The sequence below is a fragment of the Euprymna scolopes genome, chromosome 21 (assembly GCF_053919585.1).
Source record: "Euprymna scolopes isolate OS-2025 chromosome 21, ASM5391958v1, whole genome shotgun sequence".
Classification (NCBI taxonomy): domain Eukaryota; kingdom Metazoa; phylum Mollusca; class Cephalopoda; order Sepiida; family Sepiolidae; genus Euprymna; species Euprymna scolopes.
In genome coordinates, this window is record NC_136502.1 from 47,843,316 (window position 1) to 47,863,912 (window position 20,597).

Consider the following 20,597-nt stretch of genomic DNA (forward strand, 5'->3'; position numbering starts at 1 on the left):
AGGCGGTGTAAAGCTTCAATAATCCCCTGCAAATTAATTTTCACGGAATACATTTATCTTCATCTTACACTCCTTCTTTCTTTTTTATCCACGCACTTTTTCGCAACCAAGCCAAAACAAAATACGGTGCTCGTGCAACTAAGGTGAAAACATTACGTACTTACGTGTCATGCTGAAAATAGTATAAATACAAAAAAAGAAAAAGAAAAAAAATCGCGAAAAGCCATCCAATAGAAACATAATTAAATTAGTAAAAATAAAATTTACCGAATAATCGAGTTTTATTGTATGTTTTAATGGGGAAGAGTAGTGCAACCAATTCTGTATGACAAACTGACTTAGCCCCCTTGCTTTCCAATAAAAAAAAGAAAATGTCCGACTGCTAGTCTTTACGTTGTTTTCCGAAAAATAGATCTACCACATATTCTACTGAGTAACTTTTCGTAACTTTGGAATTGATACTAATTTCAACACGACACGTTAGTACGTAATACAGTATTTAAATATTTTATTTATTTATTTATTTATTTATTTTTACTTGCAATGCAATGCATTTGTTTGAAAACTCAAATACGGCACAAGCACTTAAAATGTTTACTTATCGAACGAAACGGCTGGCAAACTATCGTATCAAAGCCAGATTCCGTGGTTTTATTGTCAACTCTAGAGGATTATCATTGTGTAATTCTACCTGTGTTATGGGATAGTAAAGCGCGAAAGCGGACAGACAAAAGGAAGACAAGAATAGATCAAGTAAACTTTATTCTGCTAACACACATACATAAGGATTTACAGCCACTAGAGTCCCTTAACTAATATGATGACTTTAAAAATGTAAAAACAAAGGGGAGCAACTCAGCGCCGAACAAGAGGAAGTGATCAGAGAGTTCCATTAATTCACCACATTCTCTGCCGCACAGCAAAGTTTAGGTTTGTTATCTTTCAAGAGACCAGGTTGCTACAGATGCATCGGCGCAAACTGAAAATACAGAAAGAAGAACGTGTTCAAAGTTGGTAATTTTCCGCTAGGTACTGAGATTTTTGTTGAAGTCTCGAGGAGCATCGAAGAGTTGTTATCGCAAAGTCTTCTGAAGAGGTCCTCAAGTTATCTTCCCAAAGTGTAGGTTGAGTTGACGTTGAGGTGGAACATTCTATGGCAGAGTTCTTGGGGTCAGCTGAGTTTTCAGGAACAAAATTTTCGAGGATCCCTGTGGAGAAGGAGGAGAGCCAGATTGATTGTTCTGTGAGGGCAAATGGAGGGAGCATCCATAGAATCTAGTTCCAGATGTAGCTGTGAACCGTCGCTTCTTCACCTGGGGGTGCAATATGGCAAAGAGACACAGTTGTTTCTCTTCCATTATTCAGCCACACGTAAGCATAGTTTGGATTCATATTAAGAATCTCAACTGTTTCCACTAAGGGCTCATATTTGCCACCACGTACATGCCGCTTCAGGAGCGCAAATTTAGATTTAGTTAATCATGTTGGTATGGATTCTCCCGAGGATGTTTTTCTTTAAAAGTTAAATATGCATTCATGAGGTGTACAGTTGGAGGTAGTGGAAAGCAATGAGCGCATACAATGGACTGCTATGTCTAGAACTTTTTCCCAGCAAGCATTAGGGAGATTGCTCGACTGCAATGCTAGGTTTACCGTTCACCATTGTATCTCTCTGCTTGTCCATTGCCTTGAAGGTTGAAGGCGGCAGTTTGGCTAGTGGCAGTTCGTAAAGAATTTAAAAATTCCTTCCGCACCTCTGACATGAACGTGGTTCCCCAATTGGAGAGCATGAAAGAAGGGTTCCCAAAAATGGAAAATAAGTTTGCTAAATGTTTCTTTACTGTGGCTGCCAAGACATCAGCACAAGGGTAGGCAAAAGGGAAGTGGGAGTATTTACCGACCATAGTCAGTATGTACCTATTGCGAGTGTTAGAAGGTAGAGGTATTTTGAAGTCTATATTTAATCTTTCAAACGGTTGGCTTACTTTAATGAGCAGTGGATGAGACATTTTAACAAATCTCTGCTTTATCTCAGAACATATCTGGCATGACCTAATTATTGCCGTTATGTCTTCTACAGAATAGGACAGCAAAATGCAGCATTCGGGTTACTCCAGAGTGACATAAATTCTTGTGCAAATAAAGCAATTTGTCAGTAGAGATGGCAGATGAGCAAATCCGAGATAAAGCACCTGCACTGGCATTTTGTTTTCCCGGGCGATAAACTATGTCGTACCTGAAACAGGCAAGTTCTAATTTCCACCTTGTAATCTTTTCATTTTTTAAGTTGCTTTTACCTTTAAGGTTTAGCATGAAAGAAACAGATTTTTGATCTGTGATAAGTTTGAAATGCTTCCCGAGTAATAAGTCTCACCATTTTTTAATCGCTTCTACAATAGCGTAGGTTTTTTTTTCCACTGCAGAATGCTTTTGTTCTGTAGAAGTTAGAGTTCTTGAAAAGAAAGCTACAGGCTGACAGTTTTGCGTTAGAGAGGCGGAGATAGTATGTTCCGATGCATCAGTTTCAATTTCAAAAGAAGAATCAGAGTCTATACTTGCTAGAAGAGTATTTCTATAACTGCTCGGAACTTGCAGTACTTGGTAATTTTTTTTTTAACCTTGATATACTGGTCTATGCTTCCGTCAGGTTGCTGTCGATGAGTAGCCAGTAGGTGCCTGCAAAAAATACTATTTGGGGGGCTGGACAAAGACTCCTTCTAGAACATCCATGGCTGTACTGTAGCTATCTGCATCCGAGATGTGTTTAAAGATAGTTGGTGAGATTAAATTGGTGAGTAAGTTCAATTTAAACCTATAGAAATGAGACAACAACGAAATGAAAGTTTCATGCTATATTAATGAACTTTATTTTTTACGTTCGTTAGTAGTTTTATTATTAGAAGAAGAGTATAAGGTAGAAACGTATTAGCAAGTGAGTCATAGATAGAAACGTATTAGTATGATGAGTTCATTGTTCGTACACGCACATGTATTTATAGACGTCGTGAAGAGTTCGTTGTGTGGGAACGAAGATTAAATATCCGACAATTAGATATAGGTCAGGCCTGTTGAAGGAGAAAGAAAGAGACAGATATTCTCGTGTGAAGACAGAATGTTGGTTTGGGCACAGCACGTGAAAGGAAGTAGTAGTTTGAAGAGATATAGCTAGCTCGTTGTACTCACATCCTGTCTGGGGCAGCAGGCCCAGGCGAAGTCTGCTCCCAGGCAGGGTCAGGATCTGAAAAGGGTTAATAGATTCAGGTTTCGCCTTTTGTATACTCTGTCACATGATAGAGAGCTGACTTGTGATTGGACAAGCCAGGAGGAAATGAATTTCAAATCTCGCAGTAATGAGATGTAGCTTGTTAGTAGCGGATGTCGGCTGCTATAAGCCTGTCTGGTATAGGCTTTTGTTGTGTTTTACAGGCTGCATCGAGGAATATATCGAAAGACCTTTTCCAATGTCGTCAGCTGTCTGCAGAGTTGGATTTGCTTGGATCCAGATCCAAGCGTTCGAGTTTGAGATATTTTTTCCATATTATATTTGTTTGCAGAATAAATTCTTATGAAATAAGAAAGGAAGAGGACCGAGTAGAGAGCGGATAGACAAAAGGAAGACAAGAAAAGATTAAGTAAACTTTGTTCTAACACATCTACATACGTATTTACAGCTACTAACGTCCGTTAATTAATATGATGACTTAAAAACGGATTATCTAAATTAAGGAATATTTTATAATTTTCAAAAATACAGAAATTACGGTATAATATTTCAATTCCTCTATAAATATTAAAATAGAATTGACTTTCAGACATTTTGGGCTTCCGCAGAACTTATGCGCAACAACCCCTTTGTCGTTTGTTTTGATTATGCAAAGCCGGGCCTACTCTCGCTTTTGGGGGCTAATTAAGCTAGTTTTTGTACAAAAAAAGGTGGTGATGGTGGTGGTGGTGGTGGTCTTCTTCTTCTTCTTCTTCTTCTTCTTCAAGGGATTTTTGCAATGCAATTATTGAACTTACAAATTTAGCTGAACTTATCAGTTTCCGATGTCGCCGTGAAAACATTGTTCATTAACCCGGATATAAGAGACCCGAATATAAGACACACGGATATAAGAGAGATTTTCTTTGGTCCCACATTAGAGCCTGTGTTAATGTACAGTGTAACTCGGATGTAAGAACCTCGGATATAAGTGTAACCCGGATATAGGAGAACTATATGGACATGGAAATAAGTCTCCTATATCCGGGTTACACTGCAACTTTTTTTCACGTGTAAAAATATTTTTTTCCTTTCAGAGATTAACTTTAGTCTTTAATCTTTCACATACAACAAAATAGTAATCAGAAACTTACAAAAAATTATGATAAACCGACTTTCAAAACAATGTCACCTTATCAGTTTCCGCCATTAAATGCACGTACCTACTTGTATTTGCTTAACTTGTGGATTTAAATAGGAATGATTTTTGAAGTGCTTTACTACTTTAGTCTGTTATTGAATCAGTTTCTTTCAAACACTCGCTTTTATGAGTTACAGAACCTTGCTTCCAAATAACTTATTTTTTTACCATGTTTTAAGTAAAGAAAATAACATTAAAAACAGTATGCTGTAGCAATTTGTATACATGAAACATGGAGAGGGGGAGTCAACGATATAAAAGTTCATGAAGATAAAGGGCGTAACTTTGGCAGAATAATACTGACCATGCTTTAGGATTTTTAAGTTAAATTCAATTTTTACGGTGTCGTTTGTTTATTCAGTTATAATACACACACTCTTCAGTCCCCATGTTAGGAAGAAGTTTCTAAATAATAACGTAATTATTTCAGCACGGTCCGTATTTTGCATAGGTGCCGAAAAAAGACAATCCCAAATTCTCCTATTTTTCTCCACTTTTTTTTTTTTCAGTTTGGAATTTCGCCTGATAATCTGAAGATTGAAATGTGGTAAACAGTTTATACACTAAAGGAGGGGGGGGGCACGAAGGACAATTTTTTCACAAAGGACATACTATTGGTTGACACCGTCTGTAAGTTTTTCTTTTTTTTTCTTTCATGTTTTTAATCCTTTTTTTTTTTTCGCTACGTTTCAGCGAATCTAAACGCACGATTAACGTTCTGAATGTTTGTAATGGTGCGATAAAAGAGCCTGTCCGAAAATCCAGACATTTTTTACAGTTGTTCAAATAATCAGAGAAAAGATTTCAGATAAAATAGAACAATAAAGCAGTTATCGGACGGTGTAAAAAGCCAGTGTCATTGTTAAGTTATTATTGAGGATTACTTTGAATAAGGCATGGTAAGAAAAGACGTTTTTGTTGGTTTACTTTGCTCTCTCTCTCTCTCTCTCTCTCTCTCTCTCTCTCTCTCTCTCTCTCGAAAACTAAAAATTTACATTAATTAATTCATCCAAAGTTCTAAAACGGAATATAATTCGAAAAAGTTGTCAAAAAAACAAATATATAACAAATAAATGTTGCAAGATAAGTTACTTTTCTACCTAACTGGATATGTTTTTAGTGTTTTGGAAAGTTAAAAATGGTGCCCGACTGCCCGACTCTCTCTTTGACACGGTGAGTTTGGGAAAAGGAGTTATAAATAAAAAATGTACAAAATACTGTTAGAAACTCGCTCAATATATGTTACCGTGACATAGGCTGACATATATTCGGTGGGGTTTTAACAGTATTTTGTATATTTTTTATTTATAACTCCTTTTCCCAAACTTACCGTGTCAAAGAGAGAGTCGGGCGCCATTTTTAACTTTCTAATACATCGGTAAATACTATGTTTTTCGAGCAGAATAAACATGTTACATTAAATAAAAACACTTAAAACATATCCAGTTAGGTAGAAAAGTAACTTATATTGCCTTTGATAACATTTATTTGTTATATATTTGTTTTTTGACAACTTTTTCGAATCTATGTGTACAGTAATACAAACCCGAAAGGGCACTAGTGCACTTTAACTAACCTATTTTTGGTGCAACTTTACTATAGTGTGTCTTCGAAAAAGTGCATTTCAGAGAAAACCATTATTACTTACTTATAATACATGCCATGCTGAAATTAATATAAATTCCAAAAAACTACGAAAATTGGTTCAGTAGAAAAATTATTATAAAACAGAATTTTTCTAAGTTGCAATTTCTTAAGATGTTTGACATCAGGGGGAGATAACTGCTTTCAAGTCGGCTATCTTGCTTATTTTCGATAATACTATTCACTTTTTTTACGGAAAATTATGTCTAGGACATCTTCTACTGGTCGATGTTTCATAAATTTTGGAATTTATACTATTTTCAACATGACACGTAAGTACGTAATAATGTTTTTTTTTTTTTTTTCTGAGATGCCTTTATAGTAGAGTTGCAGAGTTGCACCGTATATTCTTGGTAAAGTTTCAGTAGGTAAATGGGGAGACAATCCACATTTTTAATAAAACCGAATGTTATATTTTATTTCTACATTTTAGAAAAAAATATTTTTAAATTAATTTGAAATATAGAATGTTACATTTGTAAGTATACTTAAAATATTGTTTTTGTTGCTTATCTATTAAATTAAAAAGAATTTCAATTGAATTCAGTAAATATTTCTTAATGTTTTTTTTGTTTGTTTGTTTTGTTTGTTTTTTCTGACGCTTCATCACTTGCCCGAACTTGTTTTGAATTACCAGAAAAGTTTGATTAAAAAAACAATCATTAAAATTTGGATTGTCTTCCCTTTCCTCTACTAGAACACTTTCGGAAATGAAAAAAAAAAATACTTCTGGTTAGTTAAAGTGCACTCGTCCCAATGAAAGATTTTCCTTTATTCCGTAGTTTCAAAATTCAGGTTTTTACCTTTGATTATGGTGTTGAGAAGACTTGAAGCACTTACCTGCGACTCTCAGGAAGAGTGTCAGCAAAAACCTTTTGTGTGGGCGATGCCTCTTTTTATATTGGTAGATGTTACATTTAACTTATTTGATTGGCTAACTGGATTATAAGAGGGGTGGAGTGAACTGAATTTTGGTGGTGATTTCAGTTTGGGATTGGAGTTGAAGGAAATTGAATCGTTACCCTTATTACCAGACCGACAAGGTTCTACAATTTTTACCTAGTCACAGGTCGCAACAAACCATTGTTGCAAAATCCTTGTTAACCTCTACCTTTCAGTGGAGAAATTTTCCACACTGGGGCTCATTTTCAATATCTTAGTACAATTTTAAATAACTTTTTCGAACATTGCAACTTTTAAAATTTTCAATTTTATGCTTAATACCAATTGTATACTAGTTATTTTGCTCTGAAGAAAAAAAAAAAACTAAGTTTTGAAACTCCTTAGAATAAAGGAAAAAAAATCTTTATTTATATTTCTTATTTTTGAACAGTTGATGAATTAAAGTAAATAAAGTAATTTTTTATTTTTCATAATTTTTATTTTGTTTTATATTAATGCTCCATTTGTATTGAATATCCTTTTATCAAGAAAGGATCTTATATATATATATATATATATATATATATATATATATATATATATATATATATATATATATATATATTGGCCTTGTTAGAGGGGAAACGAAAACTTGCTGCTATTGTTTCAGATGATCTGAAATAACAGCGAAAGGAGACTTGATTCCAAATATTTCTCATATGTTATATCTCCTCTCTTTTGCAAATAGGATACGATTATGAATATCTCCAGTATTAAATAATCCTTATACACTGTGAAATTTACTTTATGCATAAAAACTAAAGAGGGGGGGATATAACATATGAGAAATATTTTGAAACAAGTTTCCCCTTGCTGTTATTTCAGATCATTTGAAACCATAGCAACACGTTTTAGTCTCCTCTCCATTAAGGCCAGAGGTTTGGAGAAACATAAGATATTTTGTAATTCATATGCAAAAGTAGGAAAACAATTGACTATGATTGAAACATTTTATGGTTATAAAAAAAAGTGGGGAAAATAGGCTCTGGATGATGGATGATCCCTTTAATGTGTGAATTTAAGGGCAAATGTCACATAGCTCATTACACAATTCAAATCATTACTTTTCCAACGAGACTTCATTTGTTAAATTCTGATCAATAGTCACTGAGATTCGGAACTTATAACATTGCCAAAAAAGGTGGTATATTTATATATACATATATGGATATATCTATACCATTAGCCAAATTGAATATTGAAATGCTCATATCTTTGGTTCTATGGGACGAAACTATATGAAAGTTTGCAGACATTTTGAAGATTAAAATACTATTCTATGGTTAAACTTTTATGACAATTTGCCTACATTTGTATATATCGTGTCCTGGCAGGCCAGTTTTAGTTTTTTTCCTTTGGGGTAAATTTTGCTTAGGGTATTTTTGCTTGGTTGTCTCCCCTATGGCCTTGTCTGGCCACTAAAAAATATATTTATATATGTATATATTAAGCCCTCCCCCCTCCTTGGATAGATTACTGTCATAAAATAGTTTCACTCGCTGCTTAATTAGCATTATGCAAAGCTCTTTGTTTTGTCTTTTGTAAATAAACAAGCATGTTCAACACTGTAAAAGTGTATTAAGTGTCTATATAAATGGACACTTGATGAGATCGTTTATGGGCACCGATTTCATGGGTCGTGGGTTAGAACTGCTGGCTATTAACTAGATGGTTGTAGGTTCAATCCCTGGGTAGGGATAGGTGCTTGTCTAGCCGCACTGATAAGCTGTGATACAGTAAAACAGTCTGTATGCGGATGACTATATATATATATATATATATATATATATATATATATATATATATATATATATATATATATATATAATGAATCAATGACAAAAGTCTACATTCCAAATTTCATGATGTTGACCATCTTACAATTTTTGACAGTATCTGTTTCGTGGCACAAAATCATTCACTTAATTATATCATTCAGTGAAACAAAACAGATACTGTCAAGAATTGTAAGTCAGCTCAATTAAAGGGATAAATTGTAAGATGGTTAACATCATGAAATTTAGAATATAGATTTTTGTCATTTATTCATTATATGCTCTGTAATTACATTGAGCTTTTTAAATAAGGATTGGTATGTATAAAAAGGAAATATAAGTGAATAAAGAATATTTCCACAGAAATATATATATATATATATATATATATATATATATATATATGAATTCTAATACTCGATTTTTGTTTCAAGTTGATTGATGTCTACTGTTAAATACCTTCTACACCCACTACTACTACTGATACCAACGATGATTTCTTAACAGACCAACTTCTTTCATATCTTTTGCTTTTTAATGATTACAAATGTATTTCAAATCAGTATCTAATGTTCAAATCTGCATTGTAAATATCGTGTCAAACACGATTTTCTTTATTGCTACATCTTTAGAAATGGAGGAATAACTCCTGTTTCAATCACCGAAATTATTTAGAGTGAAATGAGGTATCAGTAGAGTTTTGGCATCACTTCCAAAGCACTTATATTTACTTAAATTATTTTTTGGTAAAGTCGCATTAAAAAGTCAAAGTTATAGTAAGTTTTATCGTACATGTGAAATACTGTAAAAAAAAAAAAAAAAAAAAAAAAAAAAAAAACTCGTCTTGGAAAATATAGTCACCATTTTAATAAACAATTCAAGAACCAGATTTAAGAATGATGACTTATGTTCATAATTTTCTGTTTAAAAACAGGGAACCATTTGGGGAGAGTGGGTAAAATTTTAGGAGAGGTGGTTGCAAATGTTTAAAAAAATATGGCAAAATAATATTTTTCTTTGCTTTTGTATTTTGAAAATAAATTGTTTTCCTGTCTGTAACTAGAAAAATATAAACTTTAGTTATGGCCTTTAAGTTTTAATCACAACTTGTTTATAAATATGGTGACTATATTTGGGAACAAATTTTAATTTAAGCATTTCATGTTTGTGACGAAACTCGTGTTTACTTCATGTTTAAAATTAGTATTTTTATATGATAGGATTTAAATAAAAATAAATTGTAATGCTGAAACCAATCTCTAAACTATTTCAGGAATTAATCTAGGCTTTACGATTTGCAAATCAATTTAATAGATTTTTATTTATTTACAATTTACATCTTCGATTTTAAAATGGAACTGCATATTTTTTTTAAGAATCTGTGAATTAAACATTTTTTTATTTGCTTAAACCCTAAATAATTTATTTTGAAAAATTTCCTCAGAAGGTGAGGTTTAGTATTTCTTATTAGCATGTCATATATTGTCACTAAAATCTTTGTAAAACTAGTTTCATTGCAAATCTATTTGTTTGTGCATCTAAGTTAATCAGTCAATGCTACTCCAATTTCTCAAAGAGAAACTAACCTATCTTTGACCTGGCATTTATTTATCCCTTTTTCTGTCAAATCCATCCTTATTGATTCCTAATATTTTCTTTGCTCTTTCCATGCGAACATCTTGTTACCTCTATATCTACTCTCATCTTTTCTTTTCACACCATCAAAGTTTTTTGTTCTTCATACATCTCTCTATGCTGCGCAGATTCATTCCGCAGGATGTCCAGCCTTCACGGGGATATGTTTGCAGCACATGATGAAAGAATGGCATAATTATGAACAAATAAGAAAATCACTCGTTGTTACATAACGATACACATTTATTATGAAGACACACACACACACACACGTAACGACAATTCAAACATAATACATGAAAAATTAAACGTCCAAGTATGATAACAGGAATGAACGAGAATGATGTTCATTCTCCATTTTGAAAGTTACCCTGTTTTTCCTTCACTCTGTACTTCTGGTCATTGATCTCGCAAGAAATCATGAGAATTTAAAGTCTAGGACTACGGACAAAGGGGAGACAACTTTACCTAAAGAAGTAAAGAATTACTCCTTTTGCATTATAGTATTGTCCTAACAATCCTTTTCATTTGATCACCAAAATTACCGTTTAACACTTATGCAACAACTTTAGGCTGGTTTATTTATTTTTAGTTATATTTATTTGTAATCAATAAACGAAATGAATGTTCACCATTTATGCAATTAACCTAGCAGCGAATAAATGTGTCCGAATCTTGGACTCTTTATCATAGTGTTGAACCGTTTTCAGATTATGACTTTGAAATTGTCTGCATGGAAAAAGAGAAAAATACAATAGAATCTATTAAAATAAACTGATTCTGTTTTATACTTAAGTTTTATTAAAAAAATACAATAGAATATATTAAAATAAACTGATTCTGTTTTATACTTAAGTCTTATAAAAATACAACAGAATCTATTAAAATAAACTGATTCTGTTTTATACTTAAGTTTTATTAAAAAAATACAATAGAATCTATTAAAATAAACTGATTCTGTTTCATACTTAAGTTTTATAAAAAAAATACAATAGAATATATTAAAATAAACTGATTCTGTTTTATACTTAAGTTTTATAAAAATACAATAGAATCTATTAAAATAAACTGATTCTGTTTTATACTTAAGTTTTATAAAAATACAATAGAATCTATTAAAATAAACTGATTCTGTTTTATACTTATGTTTTATGAAAATACAATCGAATCTATTAAAATAAACTGATTCTGTTTTATACTTAAGTTTTATTAAAAATACAATAGAATCAATTAAAATAAACTGATTCGGTTTTATACTTGAATTTTATAAAAAAATACAATAGAATCTATTAAAATAAACTGATTCTGTTTTATACTTAAGTTTTATTAAGAAAATACAATAGAATCTATTAAAATAAACTGATTCTATTTTATACTTAAGTTTAATAAAAAATACAATAGAATCTATTAAAATAAACTGATTCTGTTTTATACTTAAGTTTTATAAAAATACAATCGAATCTATTAAAATAAACTGATTCTGTTTTATACTTAAGTTTTATAAAAATACAATAGAATTTATTAAAATAAACTGATTCTGTTTTATACTTAAGTTTTATAAAAAAATACAATAGAATCAATTAAAATAAACTGATTCCGTTTTATACTTAAGTTTTATAAAAATACCATAGAATCTATTAAAATAAACTGATTCTGTTTTATACTTAAGTTTCATAAAAATACAATAGAATTTATTAAAATAAACTGATTCTGTTTCATACTTAAGTTTTATACTTAAGTTTTATTAAAAATACAATAGAATCTATTAAAATAAACTGATTCTGTTTTATACTTAAGTTTTATTAAAAATACAGTAGAATCAATTAAAATAAACTGATTCGGTTTTATACTTGAATTTTATAAAAAAATACAATAGAATCTATTAAAATAAACTGATTCTGTTTTATACTTAAGTTTTATTAAGAAAATACAATAGAATCTATTAAAATAAACTGATTCTATTTTATACTTAAGTTTAATAAAAAATACAATAGAATCTATTAAAATAAACTGATTCTGTTTTATACTTAAGTTTTATAAAAATACAATCGAATCTATTAAAATAAACTGATTCTGTTTTATACTTAAGTTTTATAAAAATACAATAGAATTTATTAAAATAAACTGATTCTGTTTTATACTTAAGTTTTATAAAAAAATACAATAGAATCAATTAAAATAAACTGATTCCGTTTTATACTTAAGTTTTATAAAAATACCATAGAATCTATTAAAATAAACTGATTCTGTTTTATACTTAAGTTTCATAAAAATACAATAGAATTTATTAAAATAAACTGATTCTGTTTCATACTTAAGTTTTATACTTAAGTTTTATAAAAAATACAATAGAATCAATTAAAATAAACTGATTCTGGTTTATACTTAAGTTTTATTAAAAAATACAGTAGAATAAATTAAAATAAACTGATTCTGTTTTATACTTAAGTTTTATAAAAATACCATAGAATCTATTAAAATAAACTGATTCTGTTTTATACTTAAGTTTTATAAAAATACAATAGAATCTATTAAAATAAACTGATTCTGTTTTATACTTATGTTTTATAAAAATACAATAGAATTTATTAAAATAAACTGATTCTGTTTTATACTTAAGTTTTATTAAAAATACAATAGAATCTATTAAAATAAACTGATTCTGTTTTATACTTAAGTTTCATAAAAATACAATAGAATTTATTAAAATAAACTGATTCTGTTTCATACTTAAGTTTTATACTTAAGTTTTTTAAAATATACAATAGAATCTATTAAAATAAACTGATTCTGTTTTATACTTAAGTTTCATTAAAAATGCAATCGAATCTATTAAAATAAACTGATTCTGTTTTATACTTGAATTTCATAAAAAAATACAATAGAATCTATTAAAATTAACTGATTCTGTTTTATACTTAAGTTTTATTAAGAAAATACAATAGAATCTATTAAAATAAACTGATTCTATTTTATACTTAAGTTTAATAAAAAATACAATAGAATCTATTAAAATAAACTGATTCTGTTTTATACTTAAGTTTTATAAAAATACAATCGAATCTATTAAAATAAACTGATTCTGTTTTATACTTAAGTTTTATAAAAATACAATAGAATTTATTAAAATAAACTGATTCTGTTTTATACTTAAGTTTTATTAAAAATACAATAGAATCTATTAAAATAAACTGATTCTGTTTTATACTTAAGTTTTATAAAAATACAATAGAATTTATTAAAATAAACTGATTCTGTTTCATACTTAAGTTTTATACTTAAGTTTTATAAAATATACAATAGAATCTATTAAAATAAACTGATTCTGTTTTATACTTAAGTTTTATTAAAAAATACAGTAGAATCAATTAAAATAAACTTATTCTGTTTTATACTTAAGTTTTATTAAAAATACAATAGAATCTATTAAAATAAACTGATTCTGTTTTATACTTAAGTTTTATAAAAATACAATCGAATCTATTAAAATAAACTGATTCTGTTTTATACTTAAGTTTTATAAAAATACAATAGAATTTATTAAAATAAACTGATTCTGTTTTATACTTAAGTTTTATACTTAAGTTTTATAAAATATACAATAGAATCTATTAAAATAAACTGATTCTGTTTTATACTTAAGTTTTATTAAAAAATACAGTAGAATCAATTAAAATAAACTGATTCTGTTTTATACTTAAGTTTTATTAAAAATACAATAGAATCTATTAAAATAAACTGATTCTGTTTTATACTTAAGTTTTATAAAAATACAATAGAATCTATTAAAATAAACTGATTCTGCTTTATACTTAAGTTTTATAAAAATACAATAGAATCTATTAAAATAAACTGATTCTGTTTTATACTTAAGTTTTATAAAAATACGATAGAATCTATTAAAATAAACTGATTCTGTTTTATACTTAAGTTTTATAAAAAAATACAATAGAATCTATTAAAATAATCTGATTCTGTCTTATACTTAAGTTTTATAAAAATACAATAGAATCTATTAAAATAAACTGATTCTGTTTTATACTTAAGTTTTATAAAAAATACAATAGAATCTATTAAAATAAACTGATTCTGTTTTATACTTAAGTTTTATAAAAATACAATAGAATCTATTAAAACAAACTATGTAGAGTCTGTTTTATACTTAAGTTTTATAAACTTTTTCTGATCTAAAAAAGTAATTATATCAGTCCCTTTAAGAAACTTGTTTCTTAGCGTTGAGCACTTTCAAATGAATTAAGTCAGTCAATTTAACTCTTATGCATAGATCATCATATAACGATAAGATCACTTTGACTGACATTAAAAACATTTTTTTTTTAAATGTTTAAATTCAATGTTATTTCTCCTGGTTAATGGAAGCTGATTGGATACGGTCTTTGCTAATCGAGCCAGAGATGACTTGTGTTGCCGGGTTTGAATCTATCGACTGCTGTTAATCATGACACCTTGCACTGAAGATTCCTGAAAGGATGAAACACTAGTGTCTGTAGGTATTTAATTATTATAGTAAAAAAAATATATATATATATATATATATATATATATATATATATATATATATATATATATATATATATATAACATTAAGCTCACATTGTGCATTTAATATTTGCATCCAACTTTTTAAGCGATATAAGCCTGTTTTTGCGACTCATATATACCCAACTATTATTCTAACATTCTATTATTCTTATGTTATTTCTCTCCACTTTAAATCTTTGACAATATATAGCTACATGCGTAGAGAGAAAACTTTGAATTGTCAGAAATATTTAAAGAAAATATAATGTAATTTTATGGAAAGCATTTAAACTTACAAAATAGCATAAAGCTGCAATAAATAAAAATAAGTAGAACATAAAAATGAATATTTTCTGATTAACGTATACTCTGAAATATTATAAGGTTACCTCATTTTCGTTTTTCTTTCTGTTTTTTTTTCACTATATGTCTTCTGTATGAAATATCAAAACCAAGATGAGAACTTAGAAGTTTCAGCTGGCTTTATTTATCTCTCTTTTTAATCCATCATTATTGATTCCTAATATTTTCCTTAGTCTTCCCATGCCAACTTATTTTGCTACCTCAACTGTTCTACATTTTATCTCCTCTTTTCTTTTCACATGGCCACACTATCAAAGTATCTTGTTCTTCACACATTTTATACTGTCCAGATATAATCTTCCTCTGAGATTATCAGATCTAAGCTTGTTTTTGAGACTTGCATTAAATACCCATATACAATTCTTATGCCATTTCTCTACGTTTTAAGTCTTTGACAATATATATAGAAAAAATTTTGGAAATGGCATACAGATATTTAAAGAAAATATAAACAGAAGAATATAGAAATAGCATTACAAGTTGATTTTTTCATTTTAGATAATTGTTATTTTATCAACTTGCATGAAAAAAGTTATGTAAAAGATGCTTAAAACCGTTTGAATTATGCGAATACCATCAGTAGTTCAAAAGTTATAGGAATTTTAAGTGCCAAAATTTATGCTTTTCGTGGACATTTTTCTTTAGAAAAAGTGGGCTAAATTACGGACCTCAACATTTCAAGAAATTCAGTAATTTCGCCACCATTTATTTATTTTTCAAGCTATTCTCATGAAACTTGACACTTTCGTGTTAAATTGTGTGCTCTTTCTGATTATGCAGTCAAATTTGATGCATCTCTTTACTATAAGCCATGAATTATAAATTCAGATGCACAAATTTCAATTTTTTTAAACTGGCGCATGGTATAATACAGTGGGTGTCTATTCACGAACAAAACTAAGTATTATAGTGGTATTTAAATATAGTTTTATTGAGAGCAGGCATTTTCCTGCCTCCTCACCAAAGGAGAGCTTAATCTGAGTGTAGCCATTGAATACCTAAAGAGTATTCATGGCCGGTATTTACTACTCCCCCTCACAGAAAAAAAAATTCATTAGATATGAATTAATCTCAGAAATAAATCGAAGAAAATTTTTCATATAGATTTCTAAATATCCGGAAAGCTACGTATTTACGGAAAATTTAAATGCAATACTCGTTTTCAGCATACCCGAAAACCTTAAAAGATAGTTATTTTTAAAAAAAAATGTTAAGGTGGAAACAAGGTAAAAATTTTCAAAATGTATCATAATGAAATTCTTTATCGAACCGTCTAATTATTATTATTTAGATATCTTCAGTTAAAAAACGGGTTTGTTTTACAGATTCGAAAAAATGGTCTTGACAATGAGTTAAAAATAAATTCAAATTTCACAATATATTTTATTTAATTGTTAGGTGAAAGCGCAGAATAGTTAACAAAAACCCCATGTTAAAAATGGGTTTCTAAATAACCTCCCATGTTAGGAATGGGGTTCTAAATAATAACGTTATTATTTCTGCATGGTAGCATAAGTGCACAAGTACCTTTTATTTGTTATACATTTGTTGTTGTTTTTGTTTTTTGGGCCACTAAAAAACAAACGTATGCACTTAGTACATTTTGTTTTTTAACGCTTTTAGTACATGTGTACTAAAAGCGTTAAAAACAACAAAATAGTATTGTTTGAAAATCAAATTTGAAAAACTTGATAATAATTTTTTTTAAGTTGACAAACTCAGAATTAAAAATTGAAACTTTTTTTGCTTTCGTTTTGAAAGTAGAAAAAACAGTTTTCTATTTTTAAGAGAATACAAACTCATTAATATGTTAGCTAACCATTGCTGTCATTGTTTCCCTTTAAGCAGATTTGAATTTCTATAAAAGATAACATTTTAAAGAAATTTCCGCACAATTAATAATTATCAAATATTTACATATTATACAGGAAAATAATTCTGAAACTATTATCTATATGAAAATGGATGATATATATCGATTTATCTTATCAATTTTGAAATATTCTTCGTCAACTTTGCTCGATCGAAACTTTGCTTCCTGTGGTCGTAAAAATAAAAATCAAAGTCCAGTAGAGATGGACTTCTATGCTTATATAGCCTGTAAAATTTTAGCTATGTCCAATCAAATTTAACCCTGCGTATATGTATCCAAACATTACGTATGAAATGTAAACATTGAAAAAACAGTTTGCCTTTTTGCTGTCGTCATGTTTTACCGTTTTGTTTTTCATTTTAAACTTGGAGCATAAAAATATTGAACGCATAAAAGAAAAATAAATTAACATCATTGGAATGCTTATTCTATTCTCTTTTCATCAATGTAATTCTTTTAAAAATTGACCAACAAATAAAAAAGATGTGACTTGTTGAAGCACATTAGGTATGTAATATTGCCGATGTCCATGAAAATACAGCATACGCTTGTAATGCTGATAGAAAGTATTTACACTTATAAAATAGCATAAATCCCCAGCAAATCGAATTAAGTATGTCTATTAACATTGAGTTGCATATTTGAATAACGTGAAAATCAATATTAGTTTTGATTAACCTACAATCTGAAATATCGTAAGATTATCTCATTTTCATTTTTTTTTCTATTTTTCACTATTTCTTTTGGGAAACAAAAATGTTATATAATCTTCTGAGATTATCAGATCTAAGATTGTTTTTGAGACTTGCATTAAATGCCCATATACGATTCTTGCCATTTCTCTTTGTTTTAAGTCTTTGACAATATATAGTTACATGCAACGAGAAAAAATTTTGGAATTGGCAGATTAACCTAAAATCTGAAATATTGTAAAATTATTTCATGTTCATTTTTCTTTCTATTTTTTCAGTATTTCTTTTGTATGAAATGAGAAAACGAAGATGAGAACTTAGAAGGATTCCTGAAGTTTCAGCTTTTAAGAATGGATATGAATTTGTATATTCTCCAAAGTTGGTAATATAATAAAAACTAATAATAAAATATTTTTTCCTCAATAGAACTTAATAAAAAAATATCAAACAGAAACTCTTCTTTAATAATTCAAATCATTTGTGATTACTTCTATAAGAGGATATGAATCTGCCAAGCAGTAAAAGTCCTTACTTTGAAACTTCATCTACAAATTCACATCATCTCTTTAAAAGTAAAATCTTAAAGCAACATTTTCTGAATAGAATCTAATGAAAATATCAAACAAGAACTCTTCTTTAATAATCGAAATTATTATTTTTCTTACTTCTATCAGAAGACATGAATCCCTCAAGCAACAAAAGTTCTTCCCACTTTGCAGATAATGAATCAACTTCATCCCGAATTTCACATCCTGTCCTCCTAAAGCAAGGCCATGTTGACGATTCGGTTCATTGTCGCAAAAACAGGCCAGACGTTCCGTACAATTCTCACATGAAGAGACTCAATCATAACCGTAGACGCACAAAAGACTTTCACTGCGAAGTTTGTGGTTCAATATTTTCTAGCAGTTCACATCTCAAACGACACGTTTTAATTCACACAGGAGAGAAACCATTTCACTGTGAATTGTGTGGATCATCATTTTCTACGCGTTCCAATCTTCAACAACACATCGTAACACATACTGGAGAAAAACCATTCGAATGTGATACATGTGACGCAGCCTTTGCGAGAAACCAAGATCTAAAACGACATGTAGCCAGGCACACCGGTGAGAAGCCATTTCATTGCGATTTGTGTGCATCCAAGTTTTCACGTAATTCAGTTTTAAAGCGTCACATGCGGACACACACAGGAGAGAAACCCTTTTTTTGTGAAGCGTGCGGCTCAGCATTTTCAGCGCGCAACAGCCTTAAGAAGCACGCGATGATGCACAGCAGAAAATGCATTAACTTGTGTGAAGTTTGTGGTGCTGCGTTTTACACAAACTCAAGTCTCAAGCAGCATATGTTAACGCATACAGGAAAGAAATTTTTCCCATGTGAAATGTGCGGATCTGTATTTGGTAGAAGACAAAATTTCAAAAGACATTTGCTGATACACAAATAAAGGAATTATTTGCGATTTTTTTTAAAAGGGTACACATCACTTGTTAAGAAAATCCTCATTGCTTTGAAATATGCAGTTCGGCTTTTGCCTAGAATTTATATCTAAAAAAAAAACATCTCAATACATATTAAAATATGTTCATGTTCGTAGAAGGCAAAGTTTCAAAAGACATTTGTTGATACACAAATAAAGAGCTGCACCAGCTTCTGCAGATAGTGTTGGGTTAGGGTTAGGGTTAGAGATGTGACGACGTATAATTTGAAAGCAGTGGTGTGCACACATGTTCATTCCAGATGGAGTTGATCTACGTTTTTGGTGTCTCATAAAAATGACAGAAATTGTAATTAAAACGAAAACAAAGAACTGTTTACATTCCAAGGTCAGAAGTTATGAATTGTGCAAGGCAAAATAGAAAAGAAGTATGTAATGTCTTTATGTTTTCAGTTCCAGGAATGTTGATTTGTTACTATGTAAGAGAAAAAATGATCAACAAAAAACAGAAGAGAGCAAATACAGCGGCGAGTGTAATTGCCACCTCATCATCAGCAAGCCGCGCATCAAACAACCCCTTACAACTCATGTCTGTGTCAATGAACAAGATGCTTAATTGTAAATAAAATTTATACTTTCAAATTCGTCTCCGTGTTGATTTTGAGAATAGTGACAAAAGAATTGTCAGTGTGTATATATTATATGAATTATATATACATTCAACAACGCAACAATAGTACACGCCCACTCCAATGATATCAAAATGAAGCTTGGCCTGAGTACTATGCTAAGTGTATGCTTGGAGCTGGGAAGAATATGCAGCTAGATGAAGACACCAACATCAGAGATTTACTGGCGCACAAACCTTACAAGTACCTTAGCATTGAAGAAAAAGACAACATACAACATGCCAAGACAGTTGTTGATATGTAAGTAAAGAGCCCTCCACCGCAGTTACTACACCACTAGACATGATGGTGTGTGTAAGTACCTCCACTTGATCATCTGTAAAAAACTAAACATCCAATGTAACAGCAAGTCCTGGAAATATCAACCTGAAAGAACTGTTAGAAATGAGTTAGATAGTATAGATTATGATCATGTAATCCCTACAGCCACCTACCTTGAAAATGCTGCTGTGAAACCCGACATAGTAATATGGAAAATATGGAATAAGACAAAGAGGTTAGTGAGTGTCCCTAATAATAGAGGTCTGAACAGAGCTGAAAGGGAGAAACATGCCAAATATCAAGGTCTCATGTATGATATGAAAAGACACTGGAATCT

The 20,597-nt window shown here is 29.7% G+C and overlaps 1 long non-coding RNA gene across 1 annotated transcript; it reads left to right on the plus strand.

Moving 5' to 3' along the window:
- Window positions 1-5,045: 5,045 nt before the first annotated feature.
- LOC145242241 (uncharacterized) lies at window positions 5,046-19,952 on the plus strand. Its single transcript, XR_013862675.1, has 2 exons — window positions 5,046-5,302; window positions 18,148-19,952. It is a non-coding gene; the product is annotated as an uncharacterized LOC145242241 (long non-coding RNA).
- Window positions 19,953-20,597: the final 645 nt, after the last annotated feature.